The sequence below is a fragment of the Lutjanus erythropterus genome, chromosome 6 (assembly GCF_056507025.1).
Source record: "Lutjanus erythropterus isolate fLutEry1 chromosome 6, fLutEry1.hap2, whole genome shotgun sequence".
Lineage (NCBI taxonomy): Eukaryota > Metazoa > Chordata > Actinopteri > Lutjaniformes > Lutjanidae > Lutjanus > Lutjanus erythropterus.
In genome coordinates, this window is record NC_139322.1 from 42,021,588 (window position 1) to 42,030,339 (window position 8,752).

The following is an 8,752-nucleotide window of genomic DNA, read 5'->3' on the forward strand; positions in this document are numbered from 1 at the left end:
GGTGATTGGCCAGCTTCTTCCAGTTTAATATTTTGCACCCTCAGCTGAAATTTGAATAACAACAACCAAGTGTACATCACACATCTGTGGTGTCCAGAGAAGTGTTTTTTGGGAGCATCTCCAGGTTGACTGTGTGCACCCTCAGTCCCCTGTGCAATAAACTACCCAGACAGCACGCATATGTCTTGCCAACATCGGCACAATGAATAAAGTTGCATTACCGAGACGTCATATGGAGAGCGTTTGCTCACTGGGAAGATGTCACCGAGACATTTGGTCAAAAATGCTCTCCAGACGATGTTTGGACATTGGAGGGACATGACAGAAACAACTGGAGTCTCTTGTGTTTTCCAGAGATGCTGCACTAAAGTCAGACACACCTACGTGAGGTGGATACTAACTTCACTTACAGTACAAACACACCAACAATAGTCCATAACCAGTACCGAACTATGACAAAATGTTACACCGAGTCATATTTACAAATAGAACAGATCAGAGCTTCCCTTCATCAGCTGCCAGTTAACCGCTAAAGTTAACTCCGCAGCTGTAAAAACACTGAAGCCCACCAGCTACTAGCTAACAGCTAACGCTAACGTTACCTGACCCTTTCCCAAATTCAACACTGATTTGTTGTCTAGATGGAGACTGTTCATGTGCTGGAAAGACTTACGGCTATGTAGCAATGGCTAATTGCTAAGCTATCTAGCTAGCCTGTTAGGAGTCGGCATCATGGGCTCTTCACCTGTGCTAGCATACCTAGTCAGGGCTTAACAACTTATGTTGCTACATCCTGACTTATCTTGCTAATGCTGAATGTCATATTTATAAAACAGCTATTTTTTAAATATATTTGCTTTAAGTGAGCTTACCTGAAGACTAGTCCTGGCTGGCATGAAGTAGTCTCTCCATCTCCAACAGCTGCTCTCAGTTCCGTTGACAATGTATCGATCCACAGCCGACCTATCGCCGACTTTGAAATTGAGGACATAATCCCGCCCTCTGGCAAACCATGTCCCTGCTATGGGCCGATGCTTCTCAGATGTATTTACAGACGTCAGGAGTAGAATGCCGACACACGATCTGAGGCCGACATCGGCGAGACGTATCCGTGCTATCTCGGTATATTCTGACTTACTTGTTAACATCATTACTGTGATTGGATGTAAAATTTCAACTTGACTCATTGACTGATTTGACATTTTTCTTACTTACTTGGAAAATTAAATAAATTAATATTTTAAAAATAAATTATCTCAGCTAGGTTGATTATCATCTAGAGAGTTTAATTCATAACTCAAAAATCTGTTAAAAAATCTGTTATCTTTTGAGTTGTCTCAACTTTTTTAGCTTTGTTTTTTTGATGAGAGGAAATAAAAACAATGAGATGTTCTGTTAACTCAGCCTGAATGAATTTATTTCTCAATTATAATGATTTAACACGTGTACATGCATGAGTCAAGATAAGGTGATGTGAAAATGGCAGTAAAAATAGTTAAGAACGTTAATTTATGCACAAATTGACTTTAGCTTTATTGATATTGCCTGCTGTGAATTGGGTTGTGATGGTTTGTCATCTTTAATGAGTGAGTGTCCAGAAAAAAAGTTTGGGAAACGTTGTAAGACACAATACTGGTGCAAAGTTCTATATTTCTTCATTTCAAAAGTAATTAATTAATTATCATTGTAACAAATCCTCTGAAATGCATGTCACATGTGATACAGTATTTTACAGTTTGCTGCTTCAGATACAGTGTGTCACACTGCTTGCACCTTTTTTGTTTTGGTTATTTGTGTCTGTATGTTGCTGCAAATGTTAACCCAACATGAGAGAGAGAGTGAGAGAGGGATGTCTGCTCCATAATAAATCTGTCAGAAGCTTTAAATATCCTCCATGTATTGGCTGCATGTTGCAGAGTTGCAAACCAACGATCCTGTTCTTACTGCCCCTCTATTGTAGTGGTTTAATCAGGAGCATCCACAATCCCGTCCCCAATGGCTGAAGTGTGCATTCACTGTGCCTACTTACACATGTAGTGTACGTCAGACAGTCAGGCCTCCGCTGATCTGCCAAGAAAGCAGCCGGAGTCTCAAGCCTCTGCCGCTTTACTATCAGGATGCAAAGGGGACTTAAGGACAGAGGCAGGGAGCACAAAGAGCAGATGGACATGTTTTTAAGATCTCCTATGTGTGTGTGTGTGTGTGTGTGTGTGTGTGTGTGTGTGTGGCTTCTTAGCGGTTTCCATTTAGCAGTACACTCAAAGGGGAAAAGTGAAGAAGATTTGACAGGAGGAAATGAAACATGTTGGTTGAGAGAATCACAGACAGTCAAAGTTCGGAGGACAATATTCTGAGTTTCCCTTCAATAATGAAATCGACCCCGGTGCTAAAGCACTGTGCCGTAGAACAAAAGAGTTCATGTTGATCCGTAGTCCAGAGAGCTGATGAGGAGGAGTAAAGAAACACAGACATGAAATTGAATTAGCAGAGATAGAGGGATGTAGCTGTCTTTTTCTTTGCACAGCTTACACGACACAGGGGAGATGGTTGGGAGATGCAACTGTGTTTCTAAACCCTCAACAAAAGACGTCTCCACCACATGTTCTGCTCAGGACTATTCTCTTCTGTGGCCTGTTCTGTTTCCAGGCTGGAAAAACAAAAAAATGAAGGCTTTAAGAAATTTTAAATCTGTTTGGTCTAAAACGAGAGGACACAGAAAGTTGTCTTTGCTTCACAGAGAAAGGGTGACAATCATACGCTGGCTTTCTGGAAAGAGCATCATGTTCAGATTTATCTACACTGAGAAGTTTTTGGAAAAGCTTCAGTAATAACAAAGATGTATAATATTGAATATATGATAAATATTTGATAACAATTTACATGTTTTTTTTTTTTTTTTACATTTTTGTGGGATATATTTTACTTTAGAATGAAAGAAATTTAGTGATAACTGGTTAAATCTCAACTATGGAAACGTATCATTTTCTATCAAAAAAAACCCCATCTAACTTTAACAAGAAATTCTGCAACAATTCCTTAACCAGTCCCTCCAGGAAGTTCTGATCACAGTGATTCAGTTCAGTTCAGTGATTCCAAATATGTGAAGGCTTTAAATCTGTTTTTTTTTTTTTTTTTTGCTTCCCCTCAATTTCTTTTCATTGTACATGATTCAAGACTCAGAAGTTATAAATTTAAGTGAAATTTGAGTTTGCTAAAGATAAATTTGCAATGTCAGTAGTTAGCTCTAAACAATTTTATGTTCACAGCAGCATCTTTGAAAACAGTTCAATTTGCCGAATCTGCCTCACACATTTAGACATTTACATTTACACACATTTATCAGAGAAATCAGTAGAAGTAGAAAGGAGGACATTTGGTCTCACTGGTTTCAACAGGACATTAATGTAGAAACCTGCTACAGGTGATGTGGCCACTGAGGACTACAGGAAATGGTGGGACATGTCATTTTATAGATTTCAGAAAGAGATTTCAATTAATTAATTAATGAATTATTGAACACACCTGTAAGTCCATGAAAAGCCTCTTTCATGGAGCAGCTGTCTCTGTGGCTGAGCAAGAAAGAAACACACTGTCGTCATCATCTTTTCGTCTTGCAGTGGGTGTCAACCAGCTTTAAGGTGCATTACCGCCACCTATTATGTTGGAGTGTGGACCAGAGGTAACACACTGTTGTAGAGGCAGCAGTGGACATATATAGTGACCAGGTCAAACCAAATGACACACAAGGGGAAAACAAGATGGACGCCAACTACAACTAAACTGAACTGAAGCCTGAACCCCATCTGACTTGGCAACACATGGTTTGGTCTGATGAGCTGGCTTTCATATTTAAGAGGCTCCACCCCTCAGTAACACCTTTTGCTCAACCAGGAAGTGAACCGCCCCCAACAACCACAGTAAGTCACAGACAACAAAATACATGGTTAATATAACAGAAAAGAGCTTGTTTAAAGTGTGTGATTTTCAGTGGCATCTATCGGTCAAAATTCAGATTGCAACAAAGAGGATTTCCCCCAATGCCGCTGCTCCCTTCTGAAGCGTAAGGAGGCCGTCACATTACAAAGTGGCGCAACGCTCGTATCAACTAGTCTTTCCAGTGATGAGGTTTGTTTAAGGATCATTTTAGAAAACATGTTTCGTTGTTAGTCTCTATAGGTCATAACTTTAATGTAAAATGGCGAATATAACTGTATAATTGTTTGCTCCACAATGTGTTTGTATTTTGGCGAGCGGCTCTGAATGGTGATACATGCCCACACTGGTGAAGTAACTGTAGTTGTTTAGTGTGATAGTATGATAGATATGGCTGGACGCATATTTATTCTCCGTTTACAAAGTCAAAGTCTTGGTTATGGGTCGGGTGTTAGAGGAAGAGGAGGAGGGAGAGAAAGACAGAGTGGAAGAGGACGAGAAAGAAGAAGCAGAGAGGCCGAGGTTACGGTGCAGTCAGGGCCAGGTGAGGGAGAGGTGCAGGGGGCGACCAGAGTGGAAGCTTCGCTGGAGGATGAAGAGGAGCGATTTGAAGCTTTCCAAAGGAGCCAGAGAGAAGTAATGTAGGTATGTATTTAGAAAATGACTTTGTTATAGTAATTCACACAAAATTATATTTACAGCTCTGTGCTCTTCATGTAGCGATGTTGGTGTTGTGTGTTGTCTGAGTAATCTCAGAATAACATGTAATCTCAGAGTAACGTGTAATCTCAGAATAACGAGTAATCTCAGAGTAACGTGTAATCTCAGAATAACATGTAATCTCAGAGTAACGTGTAATCTCAGAATAACATGTAATCTCAGAGTAACGTGTAATCTCAGAATAACGAGTAATCTCAGAGTAACGTGTAATTTCAGAATAACATGTAACCTCAGAGTAACGTGTAATCTCAGAATAACGAGTAATCTCAGAGTAACGTGCAATTTCAGAATAACATGTAACCTCAGAGTAACGTGTAATCTCAGAATAACGAGTAATCTCAGAGTAACGTGTAATCTCAGAATAACAAGTTATCTCAAAGTAACGTGTAATCTCAGAATAACGAGTAATCTCAGACTAACGTGTAATCTCAGAATAACATGTAATCTCAGAGTAACATGAGTCATCATTACCTGGGACGTTACTGAATGATAATAAATACTGCAGAGGAACAGCATCATGCAGCTCGTGTTACTCTGAGCAACTCTGAACAGTCTGTACATCATAAACTGCAGTGATATTAGCATATTACCAACATAACATCAAACATCTCATTAACCTTGAATGTATTTTTCCTGTGTATTATTTCTTCAGAGACTTGTTGAAGAGATGACCCTGGAGGAGCACAGGCAGCTCACCACACAGCTCCTGAGGAGGCAGCAGGACTGTTTGATGTCCTGATGTCCCCCACCTTTTACTGGAGTACCAGGGTATCATGGTGTACTTGTGGTAACTGTAGGAACATGTTGAGGGGGGCTGGGTTTGACAACAGGGAGTACCAACACACAGCCTGTAGGCATTTTATTTTTTGGCAACATGGCTCTTTAGTGCAGAGAAACCGACTTATCATCCCCAGCTGCTGCGTTTGGAGCATCAGGGACAAGTTCTCTGATCCCACTGGACATCAGACAGGTTTCATACCCAGAATCTGAGTTTCCTTCCAGGCCCTCTGGAGTGTCAATACAGGACCACAAGTACTCACTAACCTGTGTATATGTCTTCAGGGAATCAACCAAAAGTTTTATTTGTTCTAGATTACATAGATTATTTATTTCTGTATTGCAAAGTATGTTCCATATTTTCTTATTTTTCTGCTAATATTACATGTATAGTTTTTTTTATTTAGTCCATTATTTATTATTCAATGTTACATCGAATTGTGCGTGCAATTAATAAAAGATGATAATTAGATATACCTGCTGTATGTATTGCAGTTATATACATATAAATATGTACTTTTATATGAAGTTCTTTCCTGCAGTGTTTGTACATTTTCATGACCACTTCAGGTTTCAATAATGTATATTATCATTACAGGGGACAGCTGTACATTACAATTTTGTACAAAGATAAATCTAAAAAAAACATATAAACATGCTTACAATTATACAATGATCATGACAATACTTCCCTGCAATGTCTCTAAATGTTCATTTCTACTTCAGGTAACACCAATGTGTATTATCCTTACAGAGGACAGCTGCACCTCACAGTTTGGAATGAAAAGATGAATATAAAAAAGGACACTTTTCTTTGTGTTGTGAATAGAAAGAGAAATGTTGGTGTACAATCATAACTTGCAGCTTTTAGTGAACAAACACAAACATTTTGACAACTTATTCTGTCCTCATCAGAGTTGACTTGGATAAAGACAGAAGAAGCTGTTGAGACATTTGTCTGTTTGAACATTAAAAGTTGTGAGGTTATGGAGGTTATCGTTGAGCTCCAGCTCTTTCATCCTGTGGTCCTCCATGAGAAACCACTGCAGTGTGGTCAAAATACTAATATTTCACCAAAAGTATGATTTACAGGTTAATATTCCACAATAAAGGCAAATAAATGTGTGTCACTTACATAGACCTCTCCTGACTTGTGTCTGCACCAGTACTGATGTGGTGGGTCCATGTATGAGGGTCACCAAACTGAACCTTCTGGGGTCATCTGGTCCAAGGTTCCTCCATCGTGGCATCCCAGATGACTTACAGTGTCTTTCAGCTAGTTGAAGACAAGAGACTGTCCTTCTACCTTTGCTGCCATTAGGAGAGAAACAAAATATACATAGTGATGTCATACAGGAGTATTCAGCTATATTCCATGAATATGTTAGAGTATGCAGATTTTCATCCTAAACAAAAAACCACACCTGATGATTCAGTTGATTAACAGCCATCATCCAGATATGAGGAGCTAATTAGTGAAAACATTTTTTTTCTTATTTTGCTTTGATGAAAACTTACATAGTCTTAGCCAACAATGATTAAATACCCCTGATGTAAGATACAGTCACTTAATGACTGTTATTTCAAGATACAGTCACTTAATCACTGTTATTTCATTGTGATGACTAACCTGTCTGTGCCAGTAGAAGCAGCATCGATGGTAGATAAAGCTGGAGCTGAGATGTGAAAAGGTTTTCTCTTCATAGGAGGTGATGTTACAGGACGTTTGTCATAACTGCAGAAACATAAAGAAAATACGAGCTACGTGACACAGTCACACACACCTGTAACACATCCTGTTACATCCGACGGTGCAGAGAGGAATGGCTCACCTGGACAAACATAACCACACTAAATTATAGCTATAACTCATAAACCAGCAGGCAGCTACAGCCACATTAGCTCTACACGTTTATAGACAATAACTTCGAGCAGCCGTGAGCTAATCTCTGTAACACTACCAGATATTTCAGCTCCTGATCATATTTTTGAAACAGCATTCAAAATTATGATCATGGTAACAAACACATATTATCGACAGAAACACGGGACAAACACCTAACTTGTGTGAATAATTAGCGTTATGCCCGTGGCCATGTTATATCGTTAGCTAAAGCTATCTCATAATAAAGTGCAATTACATGTGTAGGATGAATTACCTGTCCAGCAGAAAAGAGGCAACTTTGGTGTTACTGTGAAAACAGTCCCTCATCAGTGATTTCCATGTGGTAAACCCCACACTGATGTTAGTCCTTGTTCTCTGTCGCCTCCTCTCACGCTGCCATTTGGTTTCTTCATGTTTTCTCTTCTTTGAGAAACAAGAGTTCACAGTCTGCTTCTTTTCCTTGTGGTAAATAATAACATGATCATCTACTGGTCAAAACTGTGGTTGTCAGCCTTCAGAAAGCAAGACAGTTTGCCAGTAAACACCACTGTCTGTCCTCCTCTTCGTCATCCGTATTTATGCCACAGAGATTACGTAACGCGTCCACTCTGTGCAGCCGCAGAAAAAATGGCAGCACAAGATTGCGGCCTCCATAAAATGTAACTATAAATGGCTATTTCTAAGGTGAACATAAAGATTATGAGTTTAAGTTTATTGATAATAATAAATATACTTTTGTATAATATGTTGCATTTATGTCAATAAATTCCTGTAATTGTTACACACTGGTCCTTTAAATGGCACTTTGCTGTTTTCTTTCTGCAGTTGTATGTACATGTTTTGGAAGGGTTACTTTAAAATGTATTCCAAGTTACTAATTACTTGTTAAAAAATGTAGTCAGTAACCTAAGTATCACAATATTAAAGTAATGGTGAAATTGTCTAGCCTGCTGTAGCCAAACCACTTGAATTTTGTTCACAAAATAGACAGAAAACAACTATTTGGGAAGAAAAACAAAACTAGAGGACCTTAGTTTGTAAATTATGTTCTAACTTATGATCAATGAAGTTTATTCATCAAGTCACTATGAATCATTGGCATATCCAGTCGTCAGAAAAAACACTGAACAACAGCTTTCAGCACCTTCCTTTATTACATGTAAGAGCTCAATCGGAGGCTGATTCACATGCACTGAGATCTGAGGCATTTATTATGTTATTATACAATTTATTATATACAATATTCCTTGTAGATCATGCACCTCCTGCAGCAACAATGTGAAAACTGACAAATTCAGAGATGCACACACAGTAAAGGAGTACAAACCTCGATCCTTGATTAATTTTAACACCTCAGATTTGATTTATCTACTCTATCCATTAAATAATTACTATAAAAGTTAAAAGAAAAACACAAGAGTAGTATTAGACAAAGAG

At 38.7% G+C, this 8,752-nt stretch overlaps 1 long non-coding RNA gene across 1 annotated transcript; it reads right to left on the reverse strand.

Moving 5' to 3' along the window:
• Nucleotides 1-1,409: 1,409 nt before the first annotated feature.
• On the reverse strand, nucleotides 1,410-7,869 carry LOC146326218 (uncharacterized). The gene is made up of 5 exons (XR_014770656.1): nucleotides 7,590-7,869; nucleotides 7,061-7,165; nucleotides 6,566-6,741; nucleotides 3,523-3,569; nucleotides 1,410-2,441 (listed from the first exon to the last, which is right to left on the reverse strand). It is a non-coding gene; the product is annotated as an uncharacterized LOC146326218 (long non-coding RNA).
• Between the last annotated feature and the right edge of the window lie 883 nt (nucleotides 7,870-8,752).